The 16394-nt window shown below is 50.3% G+C and overlaps 1 protein-coding gene across 6 annotated transcripts in view; it reads right to left on the reverse strand.

The window, feature by feature from the left end:
* ATP2B2 (ATPase plasma membrane Ca2+ transporting 2) overlaps positions 1-16394 on the reverse strand; it is a 464478-nt gene that overhangs the window by 210017 nt on the left and 238067 nt on the right. The window contains exon 1 of one of the 6 annotated variants that reach the window (XM_049862308.1): positions 15351-15730. The exons of the other annotated variants lie outside the window; for them this stretch is intronic. The gene's annotated coding sequence lies outside the window, so the exon portion shown is untranslated. Of the gene's footprint in view, positions 1-15350; positions 15731-16394 lie in introns of those variants that run through there. 6 annotated transcript variants of the gene reach the window in all.

The raw sequence follows: 16394 nt of genomic DNA on the forward strand, positions 1-16394 counted from the left end.
TGTAAGTACTTCTTGTATGCTAATGTACACATCCATCACCTGTCTGTCAGTTTGTCCTACTGTGATGGCTTGCGTGTTGCTATGATGCTGGAAGCTATGCCAATGGTATTTCAAATACCAGCAGGGTCATCCACAGTGGACAGGTTTCAGCGGAGCTGCCAGATTAAAAGAGATTAGGTAGAAAGACCTGGAGATCTACTTCCAAAAATAAGTCAAGGAGAGCCCTATGGATTACTGCAGAATCTTGTCTGATATGGTGCTGGAAGATGTGCCCCCTAGGTTGTAAGGCACTGAAAATGCACCGTGGCTGCAACAATGGACTCTAGCATACCACTGATTGTGAAGATGGCAGAGGATTGAGCAAAGTTTCGCTCTGTTGTACGTAAGGACACCATGGGTCGGAGCCGACTTGACAATAGGTAACAACAACATCAACAACAATGCACATATACACTTGTTCACTTATTCCCCTTCTCCCCACAGCAGCCCTGCTAGGTGGACGGCCTCAGCCCCATTTTACCAATGAGGAAACTGACGTTTGGAGAGTGGAGGTGACCACCCCAAGATCATATCACTGGAGCTCCAGAATTAGAACTCAGATCTTTCTTGGAAGGCTAAAAGAGATGGAGGGGGTTATGGGCTCACCCTTTACAAGTTTTCCAAGCTACCAGGGCCCTAGGAAACCACAGTCCCTGTCCTCCCTCTGGGCCATGCAGGAACTCACTCTGCCTCTCAGTCTTCCATTAGATCCCAAAGGTGGCAAGAGAATGGGGGTGGGGCATAAGGGCCAGAGCTGGGCCTGAAGGGGGTGGATGGAAAAATTGACTGGCTACCCTCGGGAGATTAGTGATGCTGATAGAGGCTTGATGGCCTCCTTAAGTTTGTCCCCACAGGGATGTCACACATACTTCCCAGGGGCTGCTGGGCCCAGGACATTTCTGGGAATTCCCTTTGGAATTTGCCTTTGGAGCTGTTTACATGTGGCCCATCAGGGCAGTAGGTACAATCATGCCTCACCATTCAGTCCTACCTTCCCATTTTACAGACATGGAGCCTGAGGCCCAAGAGGGGAACTTGTATGCCTTGGACATACCACAGCAAAGCAAGGACTGGGAGGCAAATATTGTACCCAGGGCAGCCCTTTAACCCTATAAGAAAACCCCCTGCTGGCTCAGAACCCGGCACAAGAACCTCCTTCTTCATCAGACATGGCTCCAAATAGCATCTGTGCAGGGAGTCCCTGCCATCGGTGGGGAAGTTCCAGACTGGGCAACTCTCTCTGCAGGCGAACTGGAAAAGAGCTCCGCCAAGGAGGGACAGACTGCTGTGGGCCAGGGGGACGTCCTCCTTTCCTGAGCCCACTCTTCTGTCCCAAAAACCCCTGTGGGCCAGGGGGACGTCCTCCTTTCCTGAGCCCACTCTTCTGTCCCAACAACTCCTGTCCTGCCAACCCCATGGACTGGTTTGCAACGACCAGATATAAGAACAACATGGAAGGGTCTTTGCAAACTGTAAGCAGCTTCTCAGATATAGGTGCTATTTCATTCCAGGGAAGACAGAGCAGTAGAGCAGGGGCTTGGGAATCAAAGAGATGTGGGATTGAACCCCCTCTCTGCCACTTACTGCTTGGGTGGCCTTGAGCTAGTCACTGACCAATTTGAATTGCAGTGCCAGGCAGTGCGTCTGTACTGTGGTGCCGGGAAAGTGATGCTCCTGCTGTACTCCTCCCAGTGTAGGGGCATCTCATTCCCCTCAGGGTCTCCTCTTAGGGTGGTAACCATCCCCCCTGCCATTTGGTGGGAGCTTTCAGCTGCCAGCCCCACAGATCAACCCATCAACCTTCCACCTGAAACCCTAGCCCCAACTCCGGTTCTAGACCTACCCTGGCTGGAAGTCGGGCAGTGTATGGCTAGGGCCTGGGCTCTGACCTCACGCAGACCTGGGTTCAAATCTGGCTTCTGCCACTCACTGGCTGTGTGACTTGGGCAAGTCACTTAGCCTCTCTGAGCCTCAGTTTCTTCATCAGTAACATGGAGATAATGTCTACCGCAGAGGGTTGTCCTTTGATACAACTGAGATATTTCACGTAAAAAATTTTGCCTGTTATGCTTCACATGCATTATTAATGGCAGCTTTAAAATACCCACAAGCCCCTCCTCTCTTCACCTGAAATGAGGACATGAGCACCTCCATCCCCTGTGGCTTGGTGTGGTGGCCGCCTTGCCCGGGGGTGTCCTGGAGCTGCTCAGGCGCTTGCTCTGGAGCTGACTGTGTGTACCAGGGATCTCACATTGGTGGCTCACAGTCAGCCAAGGTGGGAGGATTTACGCCAAAGAAATTGACAAAAGCTACAAAGGGAGACCCCTCCCGCCCCCCGGAACTGGTTGTTGGACATTTACCAGCATGCCACTGAGCCCTGGTGACTCAACACCGGCACCTGGAGTCCTCTCCCTTTCATATCTCGGGACCCCTTTCTGATCTGGTTTTCCCCAGCCTGGTCCTCTCTGGCCCTCCCTACCCCTGGGTGCCTTGGACCACTGCAGGTCCCCGCCCCAGCTCTAGTAACCTGCTCTTTGTAACTCTCTCTCTTGGTACCATTGAACCCTCCCGGCACTGGGCTTGTCTGAGGGTTGCTGCTCTACCCAAAGGCGTTTCAGTGCCAAATAAGGCAACCCTGGGGGTGGGGCTACCCTAAAAAACTGTCTCTCCATCTCCCCCCTTTTCCTCTCTCATTGCTGAACCCAAAAGTCCTTCTCCAGCCCTCCTCCTCTCAGCCTGAAGTTTCCATGATGCCCAGCGCTCCCTCTGCTGATCTTTCCATCTCTAGCTCTGCTCCCTCTTGTCCCCAAACCCCACCAGCAACCAGTGGCCCAAAGACTATTGGTCTTGGAACCAGGTGGCCCCAAAGTCAATCCTGGTCCTTCGCCTTCCTCCCTGTCCCTTGGAGATGCAACCATAATGACAGCGATATGTATGTCAGGTACTGTGCCGACAGCTCTCTTGGCCAACCTCATTCCTTATTTCCTCATCTGCAAAATGGGAACCATAAAGGCATGAACCCCATGGAATTGCGAGGTGACCCGAAGCGAGAGGTTTTGTGAAACTGGCTCCTTGATTGTAAAGCACCACACTAATGCAGTTATTATGCTTTGAAGGCAACACTTATTTAGAGCTATGATTTTAGATATGTTTTTAAAAAAGACCCCAGTCATGCTATTTATAGTCAGCTCTCGTCCATGTTTTTATCATTCCTCGCCTGCTCTGCTAAAAATAACAAATGCCAAAGGTCACGTCTGTTCCTACCTATCAAGTGGAATCTACAAAGAGTGAAGCTTTTGATTCACTATCTCTGTGAAGGGAGAACTCTCCTGGGGACTTCGGTGCCAGTCCCAGCCTCCAGAGTCCCTCACTGGGGGTCTCAGCCCACGAGGAGTCAGGGAAGCCAGGAGAGGAGGTCGCAGATATCAGGAAGAGAACCTGGGCAGGTGGGTCCCAGACTTAGTCACCTCCTTTCCTGCCCAGGTGTGTGTGTGTGTGTGTGTGTGCATCCACGCCCCATGTGTCTGTGTGTGTGTGTGCTCCTGTGCAACAGTCATAGATTGATTGAAGGACAGGAAACATTTGTTCTGGTTCCAGGGGTGCGGCGTGGGCTTCAGTGGCCTCTGATGGAAAATGAGCGGGGTGGAGTAAATAGCCTGTGAGCATCACCTTCCTAACCTAAATGCAAAGATGATATATTCTTATTCTCCACCCCTCCCGGCTGCACCACTGTGCACTCATTTAATAAATATCTATTGGCCCCTAATCATGACAAAAGAGTTGATGATGCCAACCCTCAGAGCTGGAGTTTGTGGAGTGCTGAGGACGTGCCAGGCACTGAAGCCTTTAGGTGGAGGAAACTCAATGGACGGCACAACCATAGATGAAGGAGGGAACTGGAGGGAGGGAACTGAGTGAGACAGAGAGGAAGGCCTGTGTGCCCTGTGTCTCTCAGCCAGGCAGGGAGGGCACCAGTGTGTGGAGCCAGTGTCTGCCTCCTGGGCCTGTGCTTGGTGCCAGCACTGGGCTAGGCACAGTGGGTAAAAGGACAGACCCGAACTTGCTTTCAAGACACGTGCAGGAGTGATGGTCACAGATACGAATGGTTCTCAAAGGCCTGGGAAGCACGAGGCAATTCCTGCCAGGAGCTCCCTCTCATAGGCCCTTGGCAGATGAAAGATGGAGGTGAAAGGCATTCCAGGCAGTGGTGGGACAGGTGACGGGGCCTGGGATGCTGGGGAGGGGCCGGAGTGTGGGGAGGAAGGTGAGGGCAGGGGGACAAGATGTCATCAGCGAAGGCAACTGGGGAGGGCACAGCAAGGGGCGTCACACTAGCCTGAGGGCCAGCATTTCCCAAACTTCAGTGTTGGCGGTTGCCAGCTCCATGTGTACTATTCTATATTTCCCATTTTCCTCTAAACCAGCTCCCTTTAAAGCACTTCTACATGATCTAGTTAGTATCATCTTCAGCATTAATAGCCATAAACCCGTGGATTTGCTTTGCTGGTTGTATTCTCCTCCTCTCACATGTTAAGCGTCCAGCTATTAGATACAAAGAGGGTGCCTGTGCACCCCAGATGTGGGTTCTTGCCTTGCACCTTGGGAGCTGCAGTGCAGCCTCAGAACACAGGTAGGGCGTGGTCTGCGGATCTGATCTGGGTTACAGAAGGATCAAGGGGAGATTAGAGGGGCAGGAGAGGCATTCTGACAAAGGTCAGACCATGACAAAGGTCTAGGCATGCCGGGGTACACCGACTTGAGCACCACAGGAGCACCTGCCCGCCTCCCCTTGGCCTCTGTGCTCCTGCTCTGTTTGAGCCCACGGGGAGCTCGCTCCTGGATGCACCTCCTTCCCAGCCAAGCGCCGCTGCGGCCGCTCTGACCTCAATGACTAACACACATTCCTGGCCTAGTTAGAGAGCCCCTTGCTTCTCATATTTATAGCCACCTCCCGACTCTGCTTGGGCCTCTGAGGGAGGCTGGGCCTTCTTTGGAACCTTCATATGATCCTCCGCCCTGCCCCAGGCCCTGCGTTCCCTGACTCTCCTCTCTGGGGGAGAGGAACAGAGCAGGGGTCCGTCCTGGGCAAGTGGCTTCTCCTTCCTGACCTTCATCTGTAAAATGGGTACGATCATACTGGCCAGGCTCAGTTGTGGTGAGGGTCAAATGAGACCCCCATTCCGAAATCAGAATTGAGACTAAAGTTTGTGGAGCACTAACGGTGTACCCCACCACCAGTCTATACCACGCAGTTTATCATACTGCGGTGGCTTCTCTGTTGCTGTGATGCTGGAAGCTATATCACCACTATTTGAAATACCAGCAAGGTCACCCATGGTAGACAGGTTTCAGTGGAGCTTTTGGAGTAAGACAGACTAGGAAGAAAGGCCTGGCAATCTGCTTCTGAGAATTAGCCAGTGAAAACCTTAGGGATCACAACAGAACATCGTTCAACTCTCTTAGTTTGGACCCATCATCAGGAAAGACCAATCACTGCAGAAGGACATTATGCTTGGTGAAGTAGAGGGCCCACAAGGGCGTGGGAGACCCTTGGTGAGACAGATGGGTGCAATAGCTGCAAGGAGAGACTAGAATGTGTTGGTGCTTATGCAGGACCAATGTTTCCTTCTGCTGTACATAACGTTGCCATGACTTGGAGTTGGCTGGATAGCAGCTAACAACAACTATGTACCAGGCCCTGTTCTAAGCACCTGGCACATAGGAACTCATTTAAATCTTCCAACAATTCTGTGAGTAGTATATTATTATTATAACGCCCATTTTGCAGAGGCAGAAACTGAGGCCCAGAAAGGTTAGTAACTGGCCCAAGGTCACACAGCTAGCCAGGATTCAAACCGTACTCCAGAACCTGCATCTTCAACCACCATGCCCGATGTGGCACACAGAGTGGGTCCTCAGCCACATAGTGAACTCGCACCCCTCCTTGGGTTCCTTCCTTTGCGGTCTTCTTAGTTAAGTATGTTACTCACTGTCTGCAAGAAAGCACTGCAATAATGGAGGCCTTGCTCTGCTCTCAGACCTCCTCAGTGCAACGCCCAGCCCCTGCCTGAGCCAGCGAGGACATGGCCAAGAGGAGCAAGCAGGAAGGGGCTGAGACACACAGTGGGGAGGCCACCAGGGTGCCCCTCTTTACAGAAACGGGAAGAGCAGGCGGCATTAGTGCTGGACACAGCTCTCCTGACCACCCATCCCTAGTGGTGGGGAGTGAGAGGCGCTGGGGCTTAGGGGGTGCAGCTTAGGTCCTCACTTCCCACACCCCATGTCCCATCCCGAGATCTCTGACTTCTCCCCCAACTCCTTGCATCTCAAAGGGGTAAACAGCTGATAAATTCATTTACATAAAGGTTGTAGGAACTTAAATCACCTTGTCCCATGAATGTTTATCGTTAAAATAGGGGATTCCAAGAGGGTCTGGAGAACTAACATTGAGTGTTGACTCTGCAGGGCATGGTGCTGAGCATTTACAATCATTCATTCATTCAACAAACACTGGCTCAGGCCCGCTCCATGCCAGCAGCCATGTTGGCTGCTTTAGAGCTTATCTCATTGGCCTCAGTTTACAGATGAGAGAACTGAGGCAAAGAGAGGCAAACTTGCCTGAGAGTGCACACTTGGCAAGTGGCGGGCTGGGATCGCATGCGGGAGATTTTTGCTCTCTGTGATCCAATTGCTAAGGTCTAAAGGTGGATGTGGAGTGTCAGCTCTGTGGGTGTTGTTGAACAGGAACCTGTCACCAGCTTCACCTCCTCACACCCTCTGGATGCACCCCAGGTTTTCGGACCCCTGATCTAACTCCAGTCACCCTGATATGGTGCTAAGGAGCAGGGGGAAATGTCCTGACTTGTTACATTTCCTAACATCAGCCGTAAGAGAGAAAACCCTGTTCAAACGAAGCTCCAAGCCAGGGTTTCAGGATCCTGAAATTGAAGGGACGTGTTGGGCTGCCTGGCGTTAGCCAGAAAATTGATGGCCGACCCTGATTTAATTAGCTTTTCCTTACAGTGATTTAGGGAAGCCTGTAATTAGCTCAGGGGCCCGGAGGGAGAGGCCCGGTGTTGAAGCCAGCACTGAAGCAGGCAACAAGGAGTTGGGGGTGGGGGATGGTTTTAAGACCAGCCTCCTGGTCTTATAGGTAATGAAGGGTGGGGACCACTGGCTTCTTGTTGAAAGTGGGTGGGGAGAAATCCTAACGAAATGCAGAGCAAGAAACCTAAGGGCTGGAGGGGAATGGGGTGGGGTTTAGAGATTTGTATTGGATCAAACCTTATACAGCATATGTGACTTCTGCAGGCCACTATCATCGCAGGTTTCAAGGGTGGAAATTAGACTAAGCACTACAGAAAAGCTCTCCCAAGTGGCTCTGGAGACTCTTCAAACTGCTGGTGGATTTTCCAGCTAAGCGCAGGGTGTCCTTGTATCAGTTCTGAGGAGGGGGCGAGGCTCCCCGGACAGAATCTGCCTTGCAGGTAGGGTCAGTGGTCTTTAAGACCCTGTTCAGCTTCAGACCTCAAAAAACTAAAACCTGTTGTCATTGAGTCAGTTCCAACTCATGGCAATTCCATTAGTTACAGAGTAGAACCGTGCTCCACCCAGTTTTCTTGGTTGTAATTTTTATGGAAGAAGATCACCAGGCCTTTTTTCCGTGGTGCTGCTGGGTGGGTTTGAACTGTCTATTTTTAGGTGAATAGTCCAGCGCAAACTGATTGTACCACCTAGGGACCTCTTCAAACCTCAAGGACATACAAATCCTCAATTAGTTGATTGCCCCTCTCTGGTTGCAGCCCACCACCCCTACACTGGACACCACTTTAGATGGTTTCTTGCCAAGCCCTGCACCACCCCACACATGTCCTTGCAGGAAGCCAAGCCAAACCCACTTTCAGGAATTTAAGCTCAACCTGGAGGCACTGGAGAAACAGCCATAAATAATCAGGCAAGCAATGGTGCAGGGTTTACAGGCATTCCTTAGCCTAAGACAAGGGATCCAGGACCAGAAAGTGCTTCTTCATTCATAAGCCTTCAACATAAGAACTTTCACAGATGCTAATACACCCACAAAGTCCCTGGGTGGCACAAACAATTAATGTGCTCAGCTGCTAACTGAAAGGTTGGTTCTAGTCCATGCAGAAGTGCATCAGAGGAAAGGCCTGGCCATCTACTTCTAAAAGATCAGCCATTGAAAACCCTGTGGCACACAGTTCTACTCTGATACACGTGGGGTTACCAAAAGCTGGAGTCGACTCGACGGCAACTTTTTTTTTTAATAGACCCACAGCAAGTGGATGGTGGCAGCGATTATGGGCAGATGTCTTAATCCTACTGGAGATTTGTTTCCTGATCTAGAGCCATTTGCCAGTTAATGTTCATTTCTGAGGTGTTTCATGGATATTGTTAACCCCATCAAGCAATACTGACTCAGGGAGAGTGTGGAAATTATATAAAGGGAGTGGGGGAACAGAGGCAAAACTTCACTTTTTATAGCTGTACACACCAAAGCGCTGGTACTGTGTCGTCTGAGATTTAAGGACAAATTGATTGTGAATGCCTTAGTCTGCGTGTGAGCGGAGAAGCCAGAGTTGGCCATGGGCTATGCTTATAACGAGTAATGTCATTTACTGCTACGACTTTCAGAATGCTTACTATATGTCAGACACCAGGCCAGGTGCTTTCACATGCTTTAACTCCTCCTACAACTCTGCTAGGCAGACAATATTAGCCCATTTCACAGAAGAGAAAACTGAGGGTCAGAGATGAGGTAGCTTGTCTAAGGCTACCCAGCCAGAAAGGGCAGAGTTTGGATTAAAATTCAAGTCTATCAGCCTGTGCTCTTTAAGACTTCACCGAGGTGGGGCAGCAGGGCTGGGGTTTGAGAGACAAGGAGGATTAAGAGGACGGGCATGGTGCAGAAAGGGAAGTGACTGTTACATTCTATTTTTTAGACATAAGTTGTGCACCTGCTGGGAGCCAGGTCATTGACATGAAAAGTACACAACACCTGCCTTCAGCTGCTCCTGTGCTGTCCATGTATACTGCTAAGTCTTACTTGACCAGTCTTCCCTTCCCTTCCCCAGTTCAACAGCCTACCCTTCTCCCCTGGGCCCCTCGGCTGGTTTCTACTGCCCCCCTCCCCAGTCCCCTGCAAGGCCCTGGCCCTGGCTTCTTAGCTCCATGCTCTGCTTCTCGTCCACTGCCGTGCTCACCCCTCTCATCCTAACAACCCTCTGTGTGAGGCTCAGAGAGGTTAACGAGCTGAGTTAAGGTCACACACTGAGAAGGTGGAAGAGCCAGGCTTTGGTCCTCCGTCTTTTTGACTCCACGGCCTGAGGTCTTCTCCGTGACCCTGTCTCCCCCATGACCACCATCTCCTTCCAACCTCCCCGGTCGTTCCATCGGAAGTTACTTGCTGTATGCAAACCCCTGGTGAAGCCGACTTTGCACTTGTTAGCTGGAGGGGTGAAGAAGATGCATTTTGGAAACCACCCAAGAAAAAGACACTAGAAATAATTTTTTTTTTCCTGTAGCTTTCGCTGCCAAAATGCACTGAGCCTCGAACAGAAGCAAGCCTCCACAGGCCATGCGTCATTGCTGTCCATTTGTGCTGGCACTTAGAGCTGACAGCGCACTTTCCAAGTCGTTACCTCATAGATCCACACGGCAACCCTGGCACAGGGGTCCTGAACCCATTCCACAGATGAAGAAGCCGGAGATGCAGAGAGGTGATGGGGCTTGCTCAAGGTCACATTCATACCTGGGGTGACCTTGGACAAGTTACGTGCCCTCCCAGAGCCTCAGGTTCTTTATCTGCAAAGACGATCATGATGATGTTGGCTTCCCAGGGTTGCTCTGAGAAGTTAAGGGAAAGAATATGGGCGGAAAGGTCTAGCACAGAGCCTGGGACACCAGAGGCTCTCCATAGCTGTTAGATGGATCTGACTCTTCAGATCCATCTGACAGCGAAGGTCACGGACGTGTGCATAGTTAGGGTAAAGAAAAGGCCAAGGTGAAAGAGATTCTCAAGCTACCTCTTGTGCAGACAGGTGCCTGGCTGCTGCTGACAGGATAACCACGGCTGACTTCTATCACAGCAGACATCCTCCACATGCCTTTATCTCACATCACGCTCATCACAAGCTATAGGAGGTGGCTGTGATTATTGTCTCCATTTTACAGATGAGGAAACGGAGGCACAGACAGGTTAAGTACATGGGAACCAAGGGCAGTTCTTTAACAGGAAACAAAACAAAACAAAAAAACTCAAGTTCAGAGTATGATCAAAAAGAACCAGTTGCGGTCACGCTGATTGTGACTCACGGAGGCCTCCTGTGTGTCAGAGCAGAATTGTGCTCACAGGGTTTTCGGTGGCTGACTTTTCAGAAGTAGACCACCAGGCTTTCTTCCAAGGTGCATCTGGGTGACTTGAACTGCCAACCTTTCTTTAGCAGTTGAGTTTGTTAACTGTTTGCACCACCTAGAGGTTCTTTCAATGGTGGTTCAGTGGTAGAATGCTCGCTTTCCATGTGGGAGATCTGGGTTCGAGTCTTGACCAATGTACCTCACGTGCAGCCACCACCTGTCTGTGAGTGGAGGCTTGTGTGTGGCTGTGATGCTGAACAGGTCTCAGCGGAACTTTCAGACTAAGAAAGACTAGGAAGAAAGGCCTGGTGATCTACGTCTGAAAACCAGCCAATGAAAACACTAGGGATCAGGGTATGACAGATCCATAAATTAAACCTCTCCCCACAAATACCCTTCCATAACTTACCTCCAGAACACGGCTCCCTTCTCCCTGAACCCCTCTAGATCTCACTTTGTGACTTCCTTTACCACGGAACTTACTGCTGGCTCTCACGCTCACGGGATGCCTGAGCCACCATTGCCCGGGGCAGGTGATGAGATTCAGGAATCCCTTGGAATCCTGGCTCTGAAGCTGCTGAGCCAGGACTGATGCTGGGGCTTTGTAATTGTGCGTCTTTGCTGTGGCTTTGGAGAGGAGAAGGCTCCCACTTTCTACCCAGTAGTGCAGATGGCATCTCCTTACACCATATTTCAAAACTGCTATTGGAAGAACCTGAGCTAAGGGAAAAAGCTCACCTTCAACCTGGCAGAAATTGGATGGATTACCTGGGGCTCTCGTGACACTGATGAGTCTTAGGCTTGTAGCCAGGAGCCATGAAATAAGAGACTGCTTTTGGCTCCACTAAGTGGTCAGATGCAAAAGGGTCCAAGCATTTCTCCCTGGGCCTCAGTTTCCTCTTCTCTAAAATGGAGGAGAAAACACAAGAAAGCAAACGGGCTGACTGGAGTAGACGCTGCAAACCAGCAGCTTGTGTGAAACATCCGGCTTAAAATAAAATGTGTTTGTTTTGCTCAGAGCTTAAAATAAAATGGAATTACATGCCAATGTTGAAAAAATCGGAGGATTGTGCATAAAAATCCAGATTTTTGGCTTCTCTTAAAATACTGGAAGCACTTTGCACCCCGGGGTTGGCCGGAGTGGGGTCAGACCATAGGAAGAGCCATCTGGCTGCTAGTTCACCCCAACCCCCTTCCAACCTCACTAAGGTCAATTTCTCGTTTGGATTCAGGAGGTGAGTTTACAACTCCTGAATGTTGGGGCTGGGGGAGGAAGTTCCTGGTGTAAAACCATTCCCATTTATTTAACAAACACTCATTAAATGCCAAGGGCTGTTTGAAACATACCAGGTCCTGATGAGTTGGAATTGACTCAACAGCAATGGGTTTGGTTTTGGTTTATACGCATACCAATCAACTACTTAATTCTCCTAACAACCTCATGAGATGAGTGCCAGTTATTATCCCCATTTTGCAGATGAGGACACTGAGGCACAGAGAAGTGAACTCACTTGTCCAAGGTCAATGGCTAGCAAGTGGTGGCATGGGGATTTGAACCCTGGGCTCCTGGCTCCAGAATCTGGGCCCTAACCACTGCACGATGCTGCCTTCCCATTTTCTAGGTGAGTGGTCAGGCTCATGGCTTTGTGCAAGTTTTCGTGTCCCAATAGGAAAACAAAATCACTTCCCCCACCATATCTCTCCTTCCTTTCCCCCTTATGTTACGCCTTCCCTCCTCACATGCCAATCAAATCTAAGCCCCTCAGCAACCTTGTTAGGCAGGGTTGCTATCATCCCCATTTTAAGGTGAGGGAATTGAGGCACAGGGAGGTTAAGTAACTTGTCTAAGTTCACGTGGCCAGAAGCAGCAGAGCCAGAGTTTGAACCAGGCCATCTGGCTACAGGGTCTGTGTTCTTGGTACCCCTACCCTGGCCATTCATTTTTTCCTTCCTTCATTTGGTCACTCACCCATCCATCCAACACTCACTAAGATCCTGTGCCCACGCCATCCCTGTGCTGGGCTTGGGGGACTCTGAGACACTTGAGTGGCATTTTCAGCTCCATTGCTGAGAGGCTGGTTGGGGCTAGAAAGTGACATTCTGTTCTCAGAACAGGAACTGCTGTGACCACTCCCTCTGAAGGGAGGCCAGTGGGAGAACTGGTTTCTCACTGACAGCCCAGGAGAGCTCAGGAGGAGGGAGCAGAGGGGAGAGGGCGTGGCCCCTGGCAGCCGTGGCTTCTGCCCTGGGAGAGGGCAGCAGCTCCCTGCAGGGGTGATTTGGGGACCCCAGCAGCCCACACCCACACTCTGAGCTCCACCCTTTACAGCCAGAGCACCTACCTGTCACTGAAGTACTGTGGGGCCCTGAACAAGGGGCTTCCTCATTCTGGGCCTCAGTTTCCCTATCTGTAAAATGAGGGGGATAGACCCTTGGAGGTCCTAAATTGGCAGCTGAAAGGCCAGCTGCAGCCCACAGGCAGATTTTGCTTGCTCTTTTCTAAAATAAACTTTTTATTTTAGAGCAGTTTTAGATTTACAGAAAATATTACAAAGATAGCACCAAGAGGTCCCATATGCTCCACACTGTTTCCCCTATTATTAATATCTTACATTCCTATGGTCCATTTGTTACAACTAATGTACCGATCCTGATACACTGATATTAACTGAAGTCCCCATGTTTTCCAATCTCCTTTAGTTTTTACCTCCTGCCCTTTTTCCGTTTTAGGATCCTGTCCAGGATTCCACATTATATTTAGTTCTCATGTCTCTGTAGGCTTTGCTTGGCTGTGACAGTTTCGCAGATTTTTTTTTTTTTTTTAAATAAATTTCAATGCCTCAGAGGGAATGTTTTGGGGTACCAGAAATAACCTATATTTTGATCTGGATAAATTACACAGGTGTAAAGATATGTAAAAATTATCAAGTGGAACATTTAAAATTAATGCACTTTACCCACTTGAATGAACGCATATCACGCCCTCAGTGAAAGAACAACTGAGAGCCTCTCTCCAAATTGCCACAGTCCCCAGCACTCCCTGTTACACTTCCCTCAGACTCTATCATTATTTTGTATCATCCGCTTGGCCCCTGTAGTCACCACATGGTAGATAAATCTCTTAAGTTCTTTCCAGTTTATTCATCTGTAAAGCAGTTATAACATTTTCTACCCAATAGAGCTGTAGTAAAGATTAACTGAGATATCATGTATAAAGTTCTTAGCACAGTGCCTGGTGCATAGAAAAGGTCCAATAAACGGGAACAATTATTATCATTGCTTATGTTATTTTGTATTATTAAAACAAGTACATATGTCTCCTTTGTCCTTAGCGTAAACCCCATCCTCTCTCTTCCCTCCCCCTGCCTTCTTTCCTGCCTCCATCCCCCCCTGCCCAGGAAAGCCCAAACCCTGAGGACCACAAGGTGGAGGAGACAGAGCCATGCCTGCAGAGGTGCCCACCCTTGGCTAACAGAACCAGGACGCACCTGAGGATGACCCCTAGACCTGTCCCCAGAGTCCAAAGAAGATTTGGTGCAAGTTGGGGTCCCAATTCTTCCCTTCTTCAGCAGTCCCTTGGGGTGCAAGGAGTTTTGCAGTTCTCAGACATCTGCCCCCAAAAGCTGTACCGTGCCACCCCTTGGCCAAGGGGCCCTGGGGCCAGTGGGGAAGCTGGAAGGCTTTTGAAGGAGTGCCGTGGAAATCATGGGGAGAAGGTAACCCCCACCCTGGCTCTCTGCTGGCCTACCCTCTCTGGGGGATGCTGGCTTCCCCTGCGTGGCACCCCCAGAACCGTGCCCAAACCGATGAGGTGAGTGGGAGGCAAGCGACTAGCATCCCCAGTCTCTCCAGCGGGACCCAGCTATTGGTGATGGGTGTGTTGGGGGGTGACACAGGCCAGTGAGGGCCCATGGTGGGTGGAGCAGAAAGAACAGAGGCTAGGATTTAGCGCTGGTCCTGCCTTGCCCTGTGACGTGCTGTGTGGACCACTGGCAAGTCCTTTCCCCTCAGCCTACCTTTCTTAATAATTAAAAGGTTACGATAGTGATGATGATGGTAATGAAGATGAAGTTGATGATAGTGATGATAATGGCTCCAGACATAAGTCTGAGGTAAGAAGCTTAAACCCTTTATATGTACAGCATAATTTCATCCCTATAACTATCCCACAAAGTAGGTCCTATTATTATCTCCATTTCACACATGAGAAAACCTGGGCCACAGGGCCAAGAAATTGTCTAAATCTTCCTTGTTAAAAAGGTTGCAGAGATAGGATTCAAACCCTGGTCTGTCTGACTGAGGGTCTGAGACAACCTCTTGTGTCCTCTCCTTTGTAGTTGTACCTGTGAAATGGGCAGGTAGCCTCAAGGGTCTCAGCTTTCCTTCTAGTATTGACCTTGCTGCCTCTGAAAGCCGGCCCCACATGTTCAGGGCATTGCAGGGGGCAGTGACGATGCTCAGAGCTAATACCTACTGAGCACTCACCTGTTTAAGGGACTGCATCTGTCATCCCCTTTGATCTTCACAATAGCCTTGCGAAGTAGGTGCGATTATCACCACCCCCATTTTACAGGGCAGAAAACAGATCAAGGTACATGTGCCAAGCCACACACAGGAGTCAGGGTTGGAACCTGGTTCCCAGTCACATGCTGTTATATGCTTTAGCTCCTCTCTGGAGGAAGGGCCCAACACATTCTGGGAGCTAGGCGGAAGCCCAACACTGTGCCCCCAGCAGGCCTCTTCTCCTTTCCAAAGGGCTTGTCTGGCCCAGGCCTCTTCCTCCAAGCTCCCTCCCAGCCAGGACTCTAGTGCTTACAAGGCCCTCCCCTTACAGAAGGGATTTTCATCTCAGCAAGCACCCTACTGGAGGCCCAGACTCCTTAGAGGACCAGTCAGTCTAGCGCTTGGCAGTACCCTGTGAGCCCACCCTCATGTACCTGGGCTAGAGATGCTGGAGAATTCCCGGTGCCCCGCTGGGTGCCGGCCACAGACAAGCCCCACTCTGACCTCCAGCTTCAGCACCAACAGCCACTGCAGAAGGTGGAGGGCCACGGCACCCGCAGGAATCCTGGCAGCTGGCAAGGCAAGGCTGCCTCCCTTTCTGGCCTTGGGACTAGGGCGAGGGGAGCTGGGGTGGGGAGGGGCAGAGAACGTGGCTGGCTACCAGGGGCTGTAGGCTGACCTCCACAATGCCGCGCCTGGCAAAACAGTGGTCTCTGCCAACAGCAACGTGGGTGGCGGGATCTCAGTACCCTGGCTTCCTCCTGATTCTATCAGCAGCGTCCTGGCTTCAGCCCTGGTTACCTGGAAGCTCTTTTGTTCCAAGGACTCCCTGTACAGCTAACTTGTGTGGGGCAGTCCTGGGAACACTGGGAAAGAGCTACCACGATGTATGCCCCTCTCCAGACCCAAGAAGGGAAGCTCCTGGTGAAATGCGCCCTGTGAGTGTGAATGGCTGGGGAGGGGCCAGGGGAGGCGGGGGCCAAACAGCCCTGGGATCTCACCTCCTCCAGGAAGCCCCTTGGGACTAAGGGGAAAAAGTACAGATTTCCCATCCTGCCCTGTCCCTTGGCCCCCTCATACGCCTTGTTTACTCACTTATAATGTGCCCATTCACATTCTTTTCGTTTATAAAGAACAGGAAGAAAACATTTATTATTTCATGTCAAACAACACCTTATTTCTCCAACATCTCTAGAGCATAGCACTTTCCACATGAGCGAATTTCCCAGGTACTGTGATTTTCCCCTTTTTATGAGCCAACGGTTTTATTTTAAATATTTCAGGTATAAGGAACTCGTCTCTATTTTTTTTTTCCATTTTTAAATGAATTAATATTTCGCTAATCACATACTCCTATTTGACAAATAGTAGAACGTCTACGTGGCAAAAGTATTATTGAGTCAACCTAGAAACTTCCTTTGCTTCCCAGCCTTTCACTTCTTAAAATGCATTTTGAATCACACCAGTACTATGGGAAT

The sequence above is a fragment of the Elephas maximus genome, chromosome 20, assembly GCF_024166365.1.
Source record: "Elephas maximus indicus isolate mEleMax1 chromosome 20, mEleMax1 primary haplotype, whole genome shotgun sequence".
Taxonomy (NCBI): domain Eukaryota; kingdom Metazoa; phylum Chordata; class Mammalia; order Proboscidea; family Elephantidae; genus Elephas; species Elephas maximus.